This window comes from Saccopteryx leptura, chromosome 3, assembly GCF_036850995.1.
Source record: "Saccopteryx leptura isolate mSacLep1 chromosome 3, mSacLep1_pri_phased_curated, whole genome shotgun sequence".
In the NCBI taxonomy this organism is placed as follows: Eukaryota; Metazoa; Chordata; class Mammalia; order Chiroptera; family Emballonuridae; genus Saccopteryx; species Saccopteryx leptura.
Genome location: NC_089505.1, coordinates 363,583,727 through 363,603,171, shown reverse-complemented (window position 1 = coordinate 363,603,171; position 19,445 = coordinate 363,583,727). Strand labels below are relative to the sequence as shown.

At 41.7% G+C, this 19,445-nt stretch overlaps 1 protein-coding gene and 1 non-coding gene across 23 annotated transcripts in view; one reads left to right on the top strand and one right to left on the bottom strand.

The window, feature by feature from the left end:
- CYRIB (CYFIP related Rac1 interactor B) overlaps nucleotides 1–19,445 on the top strand; it is a 151,718-nt gene that overhangs the window by 66,072 nt on the left and 66,201 nt on the right. The window lies entirely within an intron of this gene.
- LOC136401567 (small nucleolar RNA SNORA15) lies at nucleotides 8,924–9,095 on the bottom strand. The gene has a single exon (XR_010750593.1). It is a non-coding gene; the product is annotated as a small nucleolar RNA SNORA15 (small nucleolar RNA).

The following is a 19,445-nucleotide window of genomic DNA, read 5'->3' as shown; positions in this document are numbered from 1 at the left end:
GGTGGGGGGTGGAGAAGCAAATGGGCGCTTCTCCTATGTGCCCTGGCCAGGAATCGAATCCGGGTCCCCCCGCATGCCAGGCCGACGCTCTACCGCCGAGCCAACCGGCCAGGGCCATTTGTTTGATTTTTAATGTGACATTCTTAGTACATAGTAATGAACTCCAAGAAAGGTTTTTAGTACTGAAATACATCTACTTTTCAATATGATAAAATTGCTGAACTAGCACCTTCTTCCAGGAGCTAAGTGTTAAAAAGGCACTTGACTTGTTCCATTTAGGTTTTGGATGACCACTCTAGAAGTAAGATTTCTTAACTCATAATCAAGACTGCATTGTTTTGGCAGAGCAGTTTTGCTAGATAATATTTTTAATTCCTCAAAACTTCCATAGTTATGTAGCTGCCTCAAGGGAAACTCTTGCTTTATAAAATGTAGGGATATATAGTGTGAACTCTGTATTTGATAATTGGATCGGGGCTATATCATTTTCTCCTAAGGAAGTGGTTGATCAAAGGCAGGCATGATTAGTAAATAGATTCTAGTTTCCCCAGCAAAACTATAATTTCTTTTCTTTTTTTTTTTTTTTTTTTTTATTTTTTCTGAAGCTGGAAACAGGGAGAGACAGACAGATTCCCGCATGCGCCTGACCTGGATCCACCTGGCACGCCCACCAGGGGGCGACGCTCTGCCCACCAGGGGGCGATGCTCTGCCCATCCTGGGCGTCGCCATATTGCGACCAGAGCCACTCTAGCGCCTGAGGCAGAGGCCACAGAGCCATCCCCAGCGCCCAGGCCATCTTTGCTCCAATGGAGCCTTGGCTGTGGGAGGGGAAGAGAGAGACAGAGAGGAAAGCGCGGCGGAGGGGTGGAGAAGCAAATGGGCGCTTCTTCTCCTGTGTTCCCTGGCCGGGATTCGAACCCGGGTCCTCCGCACACTAGGCCGACGCTCTACCGCTGAGCCAACCAGCCAGGGCTCTTTTCTTTTTTTTTTAAGTGAGAGAAGGGAATATAGACTCCGGCATGCGCCCTGACTGGGATTCACTAGTCACCTCTAGTGTGGGTCCAGCTTTCCTCAGAGTCCCAGGCAGATGCTTGAACCGATCCAGCCACTGGCTGTGAGAGAGGGAGACGGAGAGAAGGGGGAGATGGAGGGGATGAGAGGTGGATAGTCACTTCTCATGGATGCCCTGACTGGGGATCGAACCCAGCAAACCCAGGGTGTCTGCACGCTGGGCAGACACTGTCCACTGAGCAAACCGGCCAGAACCTAAACTATAATTTCAATTTCAGATGCTAGGTAAAACTAAGTGAAGGCAGTTTAATTCTGATAGATGACAGGTGACACTGAACATAATCAAACTTAGACTTCATTCTCTGAATTTTTCCCAAAAATTGATTTAAAAATTATAAAATAGTGTCACTCTTGAAATTATTTGGCTTGTATTCTAAATGGTCATTTACCTTTACTTAGTTAAGTAATTGACTGAGGAGTCTAGAGGATACTTATTTCATTTTACTTCTAGTCTCCTTGGGGAAAATACTGATCTGCCACTTATATGAGGTTACTTAGCTCATTAAGTATTGATGCACTCGACTGCTAGAACTTAAAATTAACTTTTTCTCTGTTTAAGGAAAACAGAATTATAATGTTTGTAAATATTAATAACATTACTTATGCCCACTATTATCTTTGGTTTCTCCTTGTTACACACCAGAGTTTAACACAATGCCTGCCTGTTGCACAGTGGGTACTTAATAAATATTTTGAATAATTGTATGAATGGCAAGGTCAGAGAGTTTTCCACTATTAACATCGTATTTGTAATTATGTGGCAAAAGTTTTGGAGAAAGACGATTGTTCTCAGCTGTGGTTTTCTCAAGTAGCTCCTATATTTTGAGGATTGCTCTGATTACTAAACTGCTTTGAGGTCTTTGGGGGAAAAGCACAATAGACTTGTCATTTTGTGATATGCTTTAGTTCATTGAATGGGTTTGTTCACTTAGAATGGATGTTTGATATGTGAATCTTGTCGGCATTCATGAGCAATAGTTAATTCAGATAATTTCTTGTTGATTAAAAATTTCTAAAACTCAGCATAAAAATTTATGAGTGTGTGTGCTCATCCTATATTATGATGCATTCACTCAATTAGGTTAATTTTTCAAGGACTGTTTCATATAGCAGACAGGGAAGGCATAAGTCAATCATGTAACAATGGTTACCTAATATTTCAGTGGAGGTGATGATGTTAATAGTAACTAGCACTTACATAGTGTTTACGACTTGCCAGGCAGTGCTGTAAGATGTTTAATCTTTATGACAGCCTTGTTAGGTAGGTAGGTGATCATGTTCCTATCTCACAGACTTGGAAGCTAAAGGGTTATAAATATAAACTAAAATGACACAGCTAGTATGTGATAGAACTGGGTTTGGGCTCTGAATTATGTTGAAATAGTGAACACCTACTACATGCCAAGTTCTTTCTACACGTTAAGTTAGTTTTATGACAGTGCTGCAACGTGTAGGTTAATTCCTATTAATTCCTAATTAACATCAGGAAAGAAAGACAGACATTTTAGGTAACCTGTCCAGGTATACTCCCAAAGAGGATAAAGAAGGCTGGCATTTAAACCCAGGCCTCTGTGACTGGTAGGCTCCCCTAAAATCCTGTTTCAAGTAAGGCCCTTTATTTGACACATTTAGGATGCATAAAGCAGCAAACTCAAAACTGTTTCAGCTGGCACATCGGATGGATAATGTCACTTGTCCTCTAGTCTCGTGAGTTTACACAGATTATAATTTCCTGCTCACTAAAGCTTCCCCCTTACCCGCCCATGGAACTATGTATATTGGAATGCAAATAAGTGACAGTTGTAAATGTTTTTAAGTTTGTTTTTTTTTAAAGACTTTGTTGATTTTAGAGAGAGGAGAGAAAAGGTGGGGACTGGGAAGAGGAAGACCAACTCTGTGTGCCTTGACCAGGCAAGCCCAGGCTTCAAACCAGTGACCTCAACATTCTAGGTCGATGCTCCATCTACTGGGCCACAACAGGTCAGGCTGTAAACTTTTTAAATACAGAAATCGCTCTTAGAATTTTGATGCTTTAAATTTGGGCGTTTTCTTATGACACAGCCTGCATCCTGATGGTGGTACATTGGGTGAGAATGGCTGTTTTCAAAGATACTGGGTGTGTTTTTAAAACATCTTGTTTAAATAGAAGACCTAATACAAAGATACATTTTTGTAGCTATTTATTTTTAAAAGGTAATGTTCAGTGGTACTATTGTATGTCACACTGTGAAGCTTTCAATCCTGTGCAGTCATTTTCTGCCATGCATGTAATCTCTACTTGAGATATTCTGGTTGGTACATTATGTCTAGTGTACATTACATGTAGACTGATGCAGACACTTGCACTTTGCCTGAGTATTTCTTCTAATTATAAATTGGCATGTTCTCAGATATTCCAAATTACACCGAATATTAATTTAGGTCAAGTAATTTCAGAAAACACTTGCTATGAGAAAAATTATGACATTCCCAGATATTATTATTTGGGGATTATTTATGTAATTTCTTTGTTCTTAGTGAAGTTAATAGTGAATTAAAGGCACAAATTTAAATGAAATCTGAGATTTACTAGGTCTTGAAGTAGACTCTTGTAGTCTGTTGACTTCTACTCTTATTGTGAGATTTACTCATTACAAACTTGTGTGTATGGACAAAACATTGTATTTAAATCCTGATTTACTCTTGTTTAATAGTGGGAAGGTCCTCAGGTTATCTATAAGATGGGAATAATTATGTCTGCTATGTGCCTCACAAGACTTTTATGAAATTTTTGTATTTTAATGCAGTGTAATAGGGAAGGCAGAATATAACTTATTAAACTAATACATTTGTATTAAACTAATACAAATGAACATTAATTTTTTTGTTTTTGATGATCTGTTTCTTTGACATCTGGCACAAATCTTGGTATGTGATTGCCGTTAATCACCCAAATAGTTATCAAGCAGATAAGCGTGGTTATGTAAAGTGAATAAAATGTTAGTGGTCCCTCCTCACAGTGGAATAGAAGATGGAGAAAAATGACGCTGCGAATTCAGTGCTGTGTGTGTGTTCTACAGATACCCAGTCTTGTGAGTCAGGTTAAAAGCCTGTGGTGTGTGTAATGGCATCTACACTCAGACCTGAAGAGTGGACCAAGGCAAAGGGGAGAATGCATGAGAGTGGGAAGAGGAGGAGGCAGAAGCCTGGGGACGAGAGAGGTCATGTACGTTTTAGACACGGATGCTGCTGTGTACGCCAGTGATGTAGGTTGGAAAGAGGTCATAAGTTAACCATAAGACTGGCTGTTTGAGTCACATTGACATGTTCGGGTCACTGAATGCTGAGAGAAAACCACTGTAGGATTTTTCAGGGGGGAGAGAATGAGATACTCAGTTTTGTCTTTTCAAAAGATTGTCTGACATATTTTAGAGATGGATTGAAGGTGAAGATGGAATACAGGTAGGCAAGTTAAGGGGCTGTTGATAAAGTCAAGGAAAGAACTGATAGTATTTAGTCTTTGAATGTTGACAATGGGGAGGGATGATTTCTGGATGTGGGCTCCACTGAGCCAGTAACTTCGCTTCTGGTTGTAGAGAAGGGAGTAAGTATCCCCAAACGGCTTGCTCCTCCCTTTCATGTATAGTTGAGATGCTGTGGGCTAAGGCAAAGCCAGTTGTATTCTCAGATAAACATTTTTCGTTGACTCTCCACATTATTAGTGGTTGAGTATGAGTTGACCCACCCCAGAGTGGAAATACAGTGTGTCCGTAAAGTCATGGTGCACTTTTGACCGGTCACAGGAAAGCAACAAAAGTCGGTGGAAATGTGAAATCTGCACCAAATAAAAGGAGAACTCTCCCAGTTTCTGTAGGATGATGTGGCAGCATGTGCAGGTGATGACGAAACACCGTGTATACAGCGGAGCAGCCCACAGCCATGCCAGTCAAGATGTGGACGGTACAGAGGAAAGTTCAGAGTTCAGTGTGTTCTGTGGCTCACTAAATTCGAATCCGTGACCAAAGTGCAACGTGAATATCGGCACGTTTATAACGAAGCGCCACCACATAGGAATAACATTACTCGGTGGGACAAGCAGTTGAAGGAAACTGGCAGTTTGGTGGAGAAACCCCGTTCTGGTAGGCCATCAGTCAGTGACGAGTCTGTAGAGGCTGTACGGGATAGCTACCTAAGGAGCCCTAAAAAATCTGTGCGTGAGCCCACATCGAACTGCACTGAATAGGTATGAAACTGGGAGAGTTTTCCTTTTATTTGGTGCAGATTTCACATTTCTATCTTCTTTTGTTGCTTTCCTGTGACCGGTCAAAAGAGCACCATGACTTTAGGGACACACTGTATGACCCTGGAGACTCATGGGGCTTCCCTGGGTCAGTTATTCTGCGTTCTCAAGAGCCCAGTAGCAAGCAAATAGCTACTTTACAAAAGGGGCATGGCCGATAGCTAGGGCAGGGTGGCAAATGTCCAGAATCCGGGGCCACCCAACATGGTCATTAGGGTTGTGAGGCCCCAGAGTACTAGCCCTTTTCTACGTGCAGCCTTTCCTGATTGGGAGAGTCTCCTATGCACTTACAGGATGAGGAGGTACAACCATGTGACACTTCAGGTCCTGCTATACATTAGGGTATCGAGGCAACAACAAGAGGACATTCAGTTGCCCCAATGAGTGTAAGCCATCAGTTTCATTCATTTTCCTTTCCTCTGTAAATCCTACCCAGCCCCTGTTAGCTGAATCTGAATGTCCCTTCCTTCCATGAGACCAGATAAGAGTGCTATAAAACTTTTGAGTCCCTCTCTAAGGTTCCCTGGACAGACCTCAGCCCCATCCCTTACAAGTTTTTCTCTGTGGGCCCTGGCCGGTTGGCTCAGTGGTAGAGCGTCAGCCTGGCGTGCAGGAGTTCTGGGTTCGATTCCTGGCCAGGGCACACAGGAGAGGCGCCCATCTGCTTCTCCACCCCTCCCCCTCTCCTTCCTCTCTCTCTCTCTCTTCCCCTCCCGCAGACAAGGCTCCATTGGAGCAAAGTTGGCCCGGGCGCTGAGGATGGCTCTGCAGCCTCTGCCTCATGCGCTAGATTGGCTCTGGTTGCTGCAGAGCGACGCCCCCTGGTGGGTGTGCCGGGTGGATCCCCATCTGGTGCATGCGGGAGTCTGTCTGACTGCCTCCCCGTTTCCAACTTCAGAAAAATACAACCCCCCCCCCCCAAAACACAAGTTTTTCTCTGTAAAGCAGGAGAGTAGGAGGTACAAGTAGGGAGGGATAGAAAGGGGTCACAGAAGGAGAGAGCAGCTCTGTACAGTTAATTAGTCACTGGTTAATCTTCTATAGTTCAACCAGAAGTACTACACTTTACATAAAGGTCTGTCTGGCAGCAAGGTCATTACTTACAGTCTGTTTTAACTTTGGGGGTTCCTTGGCCCAGCAGTCACAGCATGCTGCCTTTCACCTGGCAGCACGGGCCTTGTTGCCCCAGGGTCCTGACACATCCTTCCTGTGCCAGCCCAGAGGAGAGTGAACAACCAGTTCACTTGGGTGGCTGGTTTCAGCCCTGCTTCTCACGGCTCAGTTTCTAAAATCTTAGTTGAGCTTCTTGTTCATTAACAGGTAGGACAGTGGAGATCCTTATTTCCACCTTCTCTCCACTCTGCATTAGGGTAGCTGCCTGACCCTGGGATGTCTTCTCATTTTCCAGACCTCTGCCCTTGGGGGCCTTTATCTTCCTTGCCGGAAAGTCGTGGTTCTGTCAGAATCCCATCCATGTTGCCAAAACTAGCCCGAACCATGACAGTCTAAGATCTTACCCTACTTGCAAGCTAATAAGTTACCCTGCCGCATTTTGGTGGATCCTGGTAGAAGACACGAGGTTCTTGTAGAAGAGGGGAAGGATGGTTCATTACTCTCAGTGACAGCAGTAGCCAGAGTGTCCGCATTTGATCTGGTTTCCTCATCCTTCTTAGGTTATAGTTGCATGCAGAGAGGGCTGTATTATTGGAGAAAAGCCCTGAGTTTAGGGAACCCAAATCTTTTGTAATGAGCGGTCCTGTGCCGATCTTTTGCTCAAGGATTCTTATATTATTATACTAGACAGTAAGCACGCCTGTTCTTTGCTCCGGAGGGAGACTGTATCTTTCACGGTTGTTGCTGTTACAGATATGCTTGAGGATATAGTTATAGTACAGAGCAAAGGGCAATGGGCACCCTCTGCTTGCAGCACGTTCAGAAAAAAACAAGACCTATGGAGAATTGTTTCCCAACATAGGGAAGTTGTATCTCAATAAATTCGACTAAAAAATACCTGGCATGTAGTGAGAATACAGTACACATTATTATTGCTGTTTATTTCCTTGATGTCTTTTGAGGGGCAAACCCAGTATGCAGTATCCTTGATGGAATTTTGAGATTAATTTTGTCCAAGGCAGGTGGTGGCTAACTAATAACATTTACTCAAAAAGTAATGACCAACGTGTTTAGATATCTTTTGATTTGAAAAGAATCATATGTGGTTTTTTGAGACCTTTTAAGTGAAATGAGAAAACCACCTTGGGTTGCAAGGTCTGAATTAGCTTTTGTTTATATTAATCTATATATATAAAGTTCTCTACTTAAAATTCTGGCAAATTCTAACAAAACAGTGTTAATTAAGCACAACATTTTTAAGTGAGGCTTCTTTTCCTTTAGATCTTAGGACTTAGGGGTGTAAGAGAGGCCACCACATGTTGTTAAGGGAGGTTTAAAATTGCAGTTTTTAATGTGTGTGTGCTTTTCCCCTAAGGGCTAAGGCTTTATTTCATTGATTAGCACCACCTAATTTCTCCCAGTTATTTTCTGTAAACAAGCATTCAAAAAATACTATTTTGAAAGCCAACTTTAGGTTTGATCTTATTGTAACTTAGATATCTAACGTGTTCTGGTATTACATAAATGTATTTACCAAGTTGTTTTTAAAAGTATAGAGAAGCCAGCTTCTTCCATTTACTTGAGTTAAAGTAAACATGAATTTAAAGATTGGGAAATGTAAAATCTTTTTGTTATGATGGCACTAGTACTGAATTGCTAGTGGGCAGGTTGATTGATGCCTCAGACTAAAGGGCTGAAGCATTTTGGAAATAGCCTTCGATAATTGGGACAGACTATATTAAAAATGTGAATATATTAAACTAAAGATTTTCCTTTTTATTTATAGAACAGTATGTTGAAGTAGTAGTCAAACTATGTGGCCTGGGGTTGGCAACCCTTTGAAATGGGTGTGCCAAAGTTCCATTATAGTATGTGTCATGGTGACAACTGGCCAATGTTGTGTCTTTGGTATGTGTCACTGACCCCTTCTTAGTAATCTGTTAGCTTATTAAATATGTGTCTTGTAAGCACTTCATTTTAGATGGTATTGTGTTCTTTATGAGTAATTTCTTAAAATAGTGTTTATTATTTAAAATTTAATTTAATTTTTAAAACCATTCTCTGTTTGCCTAGTATGGGTAAATAGATAGCTTATGCATTTAAGTAATTTACAAATATTTAAGCACTTCAAACCTCTTGCTAGTTGAGGTGTACAAGCAGAACATTTTGTGGAGTTCTTTCAGTGCCTCTGGGCTCTCAGATCCCTTCTAGGATCTTATTTGGGCCTCACAACTAAGAGATGAATGAACAGTTTTTAAAACTGTATAACTGGTTGACAGTATTATAGGAAAATGGCCCCAGTCATAAAGTAGGGCTAAACAGGTGCTCGGAGACAATTTATCCCAGGCAGTTTTTCCCTTGTAGCAAGGTAGCATTACATGTTGAATCTTGTTATCTAATTGACTGTACCTAATTATTTTCTTTTTTGTATTTTTCTTTTCTTTTTTTTTTCTCTTTTTATTTGTATCCACTTTTAGTAATGATAGGCTATGAAAACACTTGGCATGCCATCATAGCCATTTTAAAGGGAAGACTTTACTTTTGCACGGTGTCTGGCCGTGTAAGTTACTGAGTCTTTTGTATTTTTCTTAAGTGAGAAGCGGGGAGGCAGAGAGACAGACTCCTGCATGCACCCAACTGGGATCCACCCGGTATGCCCACCAGGGGGCGATGCTCCGATGCAACCAGAGCCAGTCTAGCGCCTGAGGCAGAGGCTATGGAACCATCCTCAGTGCCTGGGCCAACTTTGCTCCAATGGAGCCCTGGCTGTGCGAGGAGAAGAGAGAGATAGAGAGAAAGGAGAGGGGAAAGGGTGGAGAAGCAGATGGGCACTTCTCCTGTGTGCCCTGGCCAGGAATTGAACTCGGGACTTCCACATGCCAGGCTGATGCTCTACCACTGAGCCGACCTGCCAGGGCCTGACTGTACCTAATTTTTATACCGTTTTCCCCTCAAGCTCTGTAAAATGGAAACTGTAAGTAAACTCCAGTTTCATGGAAACTCATGAAAAGTCATGAGTTAGCTGACAATACTGGAAAAGAGACTGCCAGGAACTATTCATTACTTGTCAATAAATTTAAATATTTAATGTGTTCTGGTATTTCATAAATATATTTACCAAGTTGTTTTAAAAAATACAGAGAAATCAACTTCATTTTTTCTGTTCTTTGGGTTAAAGTGTACATAGTTCACCTTCAGGCCTTTTTAGTCCCTTGGGTTTAGATATGACCTTGTTGGACATCTATCCAAAGAGAGTTCTGGGTCAGACTTTAGGGAATCCTGCTTTCTTTATCAGTCTCTGGTATAGGAATTTCCTAGACCATGGTCCAGTTTTGAAACACATTTATCAGTGCAATAGTTTCTGTTCCTTATCATACTTCATCTTTAGTCTCACCCCGCCGCGCACTTACCTGCTTTCTATCTCTGTAGATTTTTCTTCTGGACATTTTTTTTTTTTTTTTTTTTTTAACAGGGACAGAGAGAGAGTCAGAGAGAGGGATAGACAGGGACAGACAGACAGTAACAGAGAGAGATGAGAAGCATCAATCATCAGTTTTTCGTTGCGACACCTTAGTTATTCATTGATTGCTTTCTCATATGTGCCTTGACCATGGGCCTTCAGCAGACTGAGTAACCTCTTGCTGGAGCCAGCGACCTTGGGTCCAAGCTGGTGAGATTTTGCTCAAACCAGATGAGCCCGCGCTCAAGCTGGTAATCTTGGGGGTCTTGAACCTGGGTCCTCTGCATCCCAGTCCGACGCTCTATCCACTGTGCCACCGCCTGGTCAGGCTCTTCTGGACATTTTTTATAAATGAAATCATGATATATAGGGTCTTTGTTGTTGTTTCTGTATCTAGCTTCCTTCATTTAATGTTTCTTTTTCCTTTTTTTTAATTCAATGAGAGGAGGGGAGGCAGAGAGACAGATTCCCACATGTGTCTGGACCAGAATTCACCTGGCAAGCCTGCTAGGGGGCAATGCTTTGCTGCTCAGTAACTGAGCTCTTGCCGATGGAGCCATCCTCAGCACCCGGGGCCACCTCACTCCAGCGAGCCATGGCTGCAGGAAGGGAAGAGGGGGACAGAGAGAGAGAGAGAGAGAGAGAGAAGTGAGAGGAGGATGAGTGGAGAAGCAGATGGGCACTTCTCCTGTGTGCCCCGACTAGGAATTGAACCCGGAACATCCACACGCCACTGATGCGCTCTACCACTGAGCCAAACGGCCAGGGCACATTTAATGTTTTTGAGTCTTATCCTTGTTAAGCGTATCACTAACTTGTTCCACTTTATTGCTGAGTAGTATTTCATTATATGGAAGTACCACATTTTGTTTCTTCACCAGTTGAGGTACACTTGGATTGTTTCTACTTTTTTGACTGTTACAAATAATGCTGCTACAAACATTTGTGTGCAAATTTTTGTGTAACCCTATGTTTTCATGTCTTTTGGTTAGCTGCCCTGGAATGGAATTTTTGGGTCATATGGTAAATATATGTTTAATTTTTAAAGAAACTGTTAAACTGTTGTCCAGTCTATACTATTTTACATCCCATCAGCAGAGAATAGTGTGAGGATTTCAGTTTCTTTAAATCCAACACTTGTCATTTGCTTTTGGGTTATAGCCATTTTGGTGAATATGAAGTGCTATATCATTGTGGTTTAAATTTGCATTCCCCTAATGGCTAATGGTGTTAATGGTTTTGAACATCTTTTCAAGCCATTCTCATATATTTTTTTTTGTGGCACATCTATCAAATCTTTTGCCCATTTTAAATTAATCTTCCTGAGTTGTTAGAATTCTTTTATCTAGTCTGAATCCAAGTCCTTTGTCAGAGACATGATTTGCAATTTTTTTCCCAGTCCGTGGTCTTTTTATTTTCTTAATGGTGTCTTTTGAGGTGCAAGGATTTTGAATATTGATGGGGTCTAGTTTATCTTTTTTTCAAAGATCATGCTTTTGGTGCTGTGTTTAAGAAATCTTTGCCTAACCCAAGCTCATGAGATTTACTCCTGTGTTTTCTCCTAAAAGTCTGGTGGTTTTAACTCGTACATTTACATCTATTTTTTATTTATTTATTTTTATTATTTAAGTGAGAAGAGGGGAGATAAAGAGACAGACTCCTGCGTGGGCCCTGGCCAGGATCCACCTGGCAACCTGTCTGGGGCCGATGCTCTGCCCATCCTGGGCCTATGCTTGCAACTGAGCTATTTTTAGCACCTAAGGTAGAGGCTCCATGGGGCCATCCTCAGTGCTGGGGGCTGATGCACTTGAATCAATAGAGCTGTGGCTGGGGGAGGAGGAGGAGAGAGATAGAGAAGGGAGAGGGGGAGGGGTGGAGAAGCAGATGGGCACTTCTCCTGTGTGCCCTGACCAAGAATCAAATCTGGGACATCCACACATGCCAGGACAGCATTCTACCACTGAGCTAACTGGCCAGGGCATCTATGATCAATTTTTAAATAACTTTTGTATAGAGCATGAGGTAAATTTCTAAGTTCATCTTTTTGTACATGGATATCCAGTTCATTGTCTCATCACCATGTATTGAAAAGACTCTGCTTTCCCCCATTGAATTGCCTTAGTAGCTTTGTGGAGAATCAGTTGTCTGTAGATATACACGTATATTTCGGGACTGCCATTTCTGTTTCATTGGTCTACACGTCTGAGCATCTGCCAATACCATATGTCTTGATTACATACTATATTTTAATTCAAATAACATTCTTTTCTTGTAAAAATAATGTGCTTATATTTATTTAAAAAATTGAAACAATAGAGAAAAATAAAAGAAGAAAGCAAAAATGACCATCTAACTAGTCATTATTCTCTGCCATCTCTGCACATATGCGTGTTGTACGCGCGCACACATACTCTCCACAGTTACACATAAAGACACACCAGTATTTGCCCACGCTCATTGTTCTTGTGTACTTTCTGAGTGAATATGTGTATTGTCAGCTTTAAGAGGGAACTGATTCTTTCCTTTCTTCAGGCACTTCTGTAATCCTGTGAGTTTTTACTGACATAAACTTTGAACAGAGTTCTTTGGGTGAGAACTGAGTGCCTTTTTATTGGTAGCATGTTAAGTGGAATTTATTTCTCACTTTTTCTGCTGAAAGACTACAAAATAGATTTTTAAATGTGTGTTTTGTGTATAGATGGCAAATTATGTGTGGAAGTTTAACAAAATTAATTCCTAAATCCATTTTTAAACATTGAAAGTCTCCCTAAATCTGCTCTTGAGTGTTAGATGAACTTCCTGGCAGTTGTGGCAGTGTGGAGCCAGAGAGGAGATGTGTGTGGGGAGAGAGGTTCATTTGCGGCCACGTGGGACTGGGTCCCCGGCAGGAGCTTGATTTTCCCATGTTAACAAAGTGGTAAGGACCTTTGTTCTTCTGCACTTTGTGAATTCAGCTTTGTGACTACCACTGCTGGAGCTCGGAGCCCGTCCCTGGGGTAGTAGCAGGAGCCATCATGGAGCTGTGACCCAACTCTGAAGCACTTCTCAGTGGAGAGTAGGACAGGCCCCAGAAACTCCCGTCACATTCACTTGTGTTTTTCTTGTGGTATGATTTTTATGTGATGATTACATGGTCTAGGAGATGCAACAGGTCTAGGAGGCCTTACAGAGTATGCTTAATTTAAAAAGGGTTGTAGCTTGATCTCCGGCCGCGGGAGCCCTCCACGGTGGGGAGTTCGGGAGGGGTACAGTGAGTCACCTTTCGGAAAGCCGTCCTCACACTGGTTTAGTGGAAATCTTGTGTTTGAAAAAGGCATGCTTAAATTGTGCGGGGAGCTAGATTGCCGAATGAAATTATTTAAATAAAGTTTTTGTATAAGATTTTTAAGTTAAAACTTGAAATAAGAAATTTTCAGATGACAAACTCTTTTCAGAATGAAAAGCAGAACAGTAAAATGTTAATGGTGGCAACTCTGTGGGGTGGGATTATGGCTCTTTCTTCCTGCTTTTGATAGAAAATTTAGAAAAATGTTAAATACATATATTATGTAATAAGATCTTGAAATGGAACTCTTTCATTCTGAGTTTGGCCCTCAGTCAGTGATGCACATTTCTATAGTAAGTAGACAATGCAGGCCTTGGAATAGGAAGAGCCAGAAAATGGATTTTGTGACTTCTAACACGTACCCCATCTGTTGGTGTAAAAAGAGTCAGTAAGTTGGAAATTAGAAGAGTTTTTGAAGTGAGCTGCTGGGAATTGGAAAAGAGTTTTTGAACCAAGTTGTTGGTGTGCTAGGAGTTTCCCTTGATTTCCCCCTCAAGTGCAAGGGCTTTATGGTAAGGACTCAGAGAGGCTAGGACCCCCGGTGGATGTCCATGCTCGTCTCACGGGCACCTTGGGGAAGAAAGGCTGTCCTGCAGCAAAGCCAAGCGAGGCTCCTGTGCCTGGGGGCGCGGGGGACACGGGATGGACTGGCCATCCTCCCCAGGGTCTTTGCAGCAAGCGGTACAGGTTCCCCACAGAACAGATGAGAGCCTCCAGTGAGGGAGAGCCCACAGGATGAGGGCGGACTGGGGCAGGGCAGGGCGCCCTGAGGAGTGAAGGACTGCAGGCTCTGAGGACAGGCATCTATCTTTCCTCAAGGGAATTGTGGGGAGAGCTCCGAGGGGTCTCTGAAAGCATTCCCAGACCGAGCGGCTCCGAGCACTTGGAGCGAGAGGGCGCCTCTGCCCTCTAGTGACAGTAAGGTGGAGGGAGGGTGAAGCAGCCTGCCTCCTGGTGCCGCCACCTCGGGCTAGCCGGCCACAGGCCCGCTGGGCGGGGCGGGGTGGGGCGGGGCGGGGCAGAGCTGTGACTACTGTCTGCAGGTACATTCTCTAGAGCTCTCAAGCTCTAAACTCACATCATTTGTATGATTTGAAAATGACCGAAGTCATAGGCCTGCTTAAATAAAAGTTCAGGGACATTAACTGTAGCCATGGAGTAAGTTTAAAGGACAGTGGCGGACAGAAAGTTGCTTTATGGTTTCATCCCACAGATGGTGCTCTTTCAGGGTAATGGTTACAGCTGTTTTCTTAATAAGTAAGATACCAATGAAAACAAATTTTTATAAGAAGAATGTGTCCATTGAAGCATTTTGTCGTCTAATAACATGTCATCAACTTTGGGACCAGGCAGACATGTGCTTGAGTCAGATCAGTCCTTTATTTGTACTGGCATGAAGTAAGTAAACCAATTCTGAGGTTGATGTTTCTCATTTACTTTGTATAAATAGTCATCTGTTTTATAGTGTTTATGAAAAAATATGTTCTGTAGTAAAATGTATAATATACATGCATTATGATATACAAATATTAATGACCCTCTTCCCTACCTATAGCAAGTATTTCCCATGGTTTTAAATATGTTTCTTAATATGGCTTTTGTTTTCTCTAAATGGATTCTCTAAAAATACCATTTGGATTAGTAGACTCAGGATGACTGCAGGATACTAGCAAGGATGTAAGAAATGTTAGTTTTAGTGGCGCAGTGGGTAGAGCGCTGGACTAGGACGCACAGGACCCAGGTTCAGAATCTCGAGGTCGCTGGCTTGAGCATGGGCTCATGTGGTTTGAGCGTGGGCTTACCAGCTTGAGAGTGAGATCATAGACATGACTCCAAGATCACTGGTTTGGGCCCAGGGTCGCTGGCTTGAGCAAGGGGTCACTTGGTCTGCTGTAGCCCCCCCCCCCAGGCACATATGAGAAAGCAATCAATGAACAACTAAGGAGACGCAACAAAGAACTGATGCTTCTCGTCTCCCTGTCTGTCTCTAACTGTCCCTCTCACAGAAAAAGAAGAAATGTTAGTTGTAATAGAGCAAAAAATTCCACTTTTGATTTGAAATGTGAAGGGTTTTCAGAAAGAATGAAAAGTAGTCTTACGTGCGTGTTGGTGCTTAGTGAGGAAGCCTATGAATTAGGGCTCTGAAGAGCAGGCAGGCCCTGGAGGGGCACTTCCGTTCCTGCTCTTGGAGCCCTGTGCAGCCGGTCAGACAGAAAGAGGCATCTCTGCAGAGAGGACACTCTGTAAGAACTTTGAGTTCCTTATTTCACTTAGACATTTTAAAACGATGTTGCTGTTTTGTCATGTCATCTTTGTAGATGTTCTCATACTTTTTGAATGTTAGACCTTGTAGTTTGAAACTAAATTTTATTTTTAAGACATCTCTTGATGTATTAAAAGCTGATTTCTATCATCTTTAATGTGATAGTGTCTTTGATTGTTTATACTCTGCACCTCACAAGTTACATTTGTAACATAGTTACGTTTTGCTTATTTGTAGAAGTAGGTTTAAATTAGGAAGGAAATTACAGTGGAAATTATATACTACTCACAAAAATTAGGGGATATTTTAAAGTGAGTATGAAGCCTTTTACTTGAGTAAAAGAGAATATTCTTTTATGCAAGGGGGGAGATAGACTGACTACTTCTTGTGCCTTGGCTGGGATCCATCAGGCAACCCCATCAGGGCCAATGTTCGAGTACCAAGCTCTTTTTAGTGCCCAAGGCTGAATGAAGCGCAAGCAAGAATCAAACTAGCTATCCTCAGCGCCCAGGGGCCACACTCGAACTGGTTGATCCACTCACTGGCTGTGGGAGGAGAAGAGGGAGAGAATGGGGAGAACAAGGGGGCTAAGAAGCAGATGGTTGCTTCTCCTGTGTGCCCTGACCAGGATTCCCAGGACGTCCGTACGCCGGGCTGATGCTCTATCCACTGAGCCACCAGCCAGGGCCCAGAATATTCTTAATAATTTGTTCAAGGGTCTTGGTTATAAGTTGCGAAACTGACAGGGTAACTAAGTTGGATGCAAAAGTAATTGATTGTGGTAATGATAGGTAGCTTAGTGTTAGGAGAAAGACTAGGAATCCAGGTTCAAAAACGAGCAGTTAACCAAAGCAGGGTGAGCATCAAGAAAGTACAGCCTGGGTTATGTTGCATAGTGGTCTTTGGACCATTCTCAAGATTTGAACCATTCTCTCATAGCTTAAAGAAATTCTAATTTGTTGATTTTTTTTTCTATTATTGTGTCTATATTAATGCTTTGAGAATAAAACACATAACACGGTTTTGAGCACATAGTACAAAATAGTATGTGGGCATGTTGACAGATTTCAGGAAATAATTTCTTCTTGTTACATAATGGCAACAGGAGGCTGTGTACATACGCGTACTCCAAAATGTGGAAATACTGAATGTTTCACTTGGTTATCTCTGCAAAACTTCTAAGAGTTAGGAAAAACAAAGTTCTACTAAAGAATAACCAGCTCTTTTCTTGTGAGAAACTAACCTTTTGTAGCTGTGTGTATTGATTTTTTGGGGTTTTTTTTTGTGTGTGTGTGTGACAGGCAGAGAAAGACAGAGAGAGGGACAAATAAGAGATAGACAGGAAGGGAGAGAGATGAGAAGCATTAGTTCTTTGTTGCTGCACTTTAGTTGTTCATTGATTGCTTTCTCATCTGTGCCTTGACAGGGGAGCTACAGCAGACCGAGTGACCCCGCACTCAAGCCAGCGATGTCAGGGTTTTGAACCTGGGTCCTCTGTGTCCCAGTCCGATGCTCTATCCACTGCCTGGTCAGGCGTGTATTGATATTTTATCTGTTGAACCCATCAGATATCATGTGGCTACCAGTGGCGATTTCCTTCTTAGGAGAAAGCCTACGAGCCATATAAGGTCGCTTTTATTAAGAGGACAGGTAGACACAGGAGAAACCCAGTTCATCCCAGGATGTGTGGCATGTGGGACTGTGTGTTTTAAACATAAAGCTTTAACATATAAATATATCCTTGTTGATCATTACAAGAGTCTTTTTACAGTAGTCCATGTCCTTTTTTGAAAGTGCTTTTCCCCTCATTGGTTTGTAAGTTCAGACTTGAATAGTCAAAATCTGAAGCTATCTGAATTCTCCAATAAGAAATAAAAGAAGAGCAAGCAGATAAACCTTAATCTTAAGGATCAAACATACTTAGCAAATGGGATAGTGCTTATTGAAAAATTAGCATGATTTTGTATTTGGTGTGACTGAAGGGATTCTTGATGTTGCCTCAGTCTCAGGTAACAAAGCCTGTTTTTTCTTGAACGTTTTTGTGTTAATGCATTACTTAACCCTTGTTAACAATCAGATGGCTAGCATCTAAAATGCCTATTTTAAGAGGAGAGAATATCCTCCTTTTCAAGGATAATGGATATGTTCATAAAAATCCTACAGATTTGTTTTACTTAATTTCAACCATATGAAAAATATCTTTGGGAGTTGTTAGTGGTGATGGCATTTTTAAACCATTACAAGGCAGACTCCTAGGTCATCCCTCCTGGTGCTGTCCCTGACACTGTCCTCTAGATCAGTGGTCCCCAACCCCCAGGCCGCGGACCAGTACCGGTCCGTGGGCCATTTGGTACCGGTCTGCAGAGAAAGAATAAATAACTTACATTATTTCCGTTTTATTTATATTTAAGTCTGAACGATGTTTTATTTTTAAAAAATGACCAGATTCCCTCTGTTGCATCTATCTAAGACTCACTCTTGACGCTTGTCTCAGTCACGTGATACATTTATGTTTTTGTGTTTATTGGCTGATTTAAAGGTAATCTATATAAGTAAATTAGAAAAAGCTAAGAACTGTATGATTTCACAAATAGGTGGGTTATAAAACTGAGACTCACTGACATAGGTAAGAGTGCAGTGGTTCCCGGGGGGAGGGGAGACTCGGGAAGGGATGTCTGGGGGAGGGTGTGGGCAGACCACCCTAAAGGCCGGTCTGTGAAAATATTTTCTGACATTAAACTGGTCTGTGGCCCAAAAAAGGTTGGGGACCACTGCTCTAGATGTACTTTAGTTACTCTTTCTCGCCACACTTTCTTCGTAGAACTCTAGTGTTGCGTTTTGCTTAGTTACCCTGTATTGTAGTCATTTGTTTACATGTCATCATCTCGGACTATGAGTTTCTGGAGGTCTTGTCTTACCTAGCAGTCTGTACTCTGCCTTTTATATAACATTGGGCCTTTGGGAAAAAACAAAAACAAAAAACAAAACATTGGGCCTACTGGAGGTCTTTTTCTAACCTTTATTGAATTGTCCTTAGGAAGCAGTTCAGAACATTTAAGATTATGGGACAAAGCATTTTAATAGTCGTTTAAAATTGTATTATTTGGTTTTTACCAAGCTGGATAGCCCTTGCACATATCAGATATACAGTATTTCTCCAATGTGGTTATCTATGCTTGTTGCAATTGAGTAATTTTGTAAGCCTGGAAAAACCATTCTCTGTAAAATGACCCTGTTAGAGTAGTTTATTCAAAGTCTATCACTTTTATTTTTAATAAGAGAAATTGCCCAGTTTTCTAATTTTTACCAGTTATTTGCTTATCTGTATATCGATCTTTTCTTATTGCTCATTTTCCCAAGTAGTCCTTTTAGCAGAATAAACAGTCTTAACTCTAAACAAATCACATTTACTCCAGTCCCCGTAAATCTTTTATCATGTTCGCTTACTTAGGCATCTACTCATTCCGTATATATGTATATACTGGGGGCTGTAATGTGTCAGGCATTGTGCTTAGTGCAAAATATATAGTCACAGTGAATAGCTGTGATAACCACATTCAGTCCTAGGAAAGAGCCAGACATTTCACTGAGTGAGATGATGTGTTGTGGGGTCCAGGAGAAGAGACTTAACCCACATTTGGATTAGACACTTTTCTTACATCGTCCTGTCTCTAATTTTCTATTATAATCGTAGCCTGTAACGGTAACCCTAGGATGGACAGAATTGTTATGGACTTGTTACTTTTTATATATGCAAGTATTATTTCTGTAGGAAGTCATTAACTTCAGGATAAAAATTCTTATTTCTTTGTATCACAAGTACTATTAGAGAAACAATAAAGATTTTAATAATATTTGTTGAATTAATAAACCCTGTAATAACCCTTGTGCTGCTTATACTGTTTGGGCTCTTGGAGTCACAAGGATGGTAGT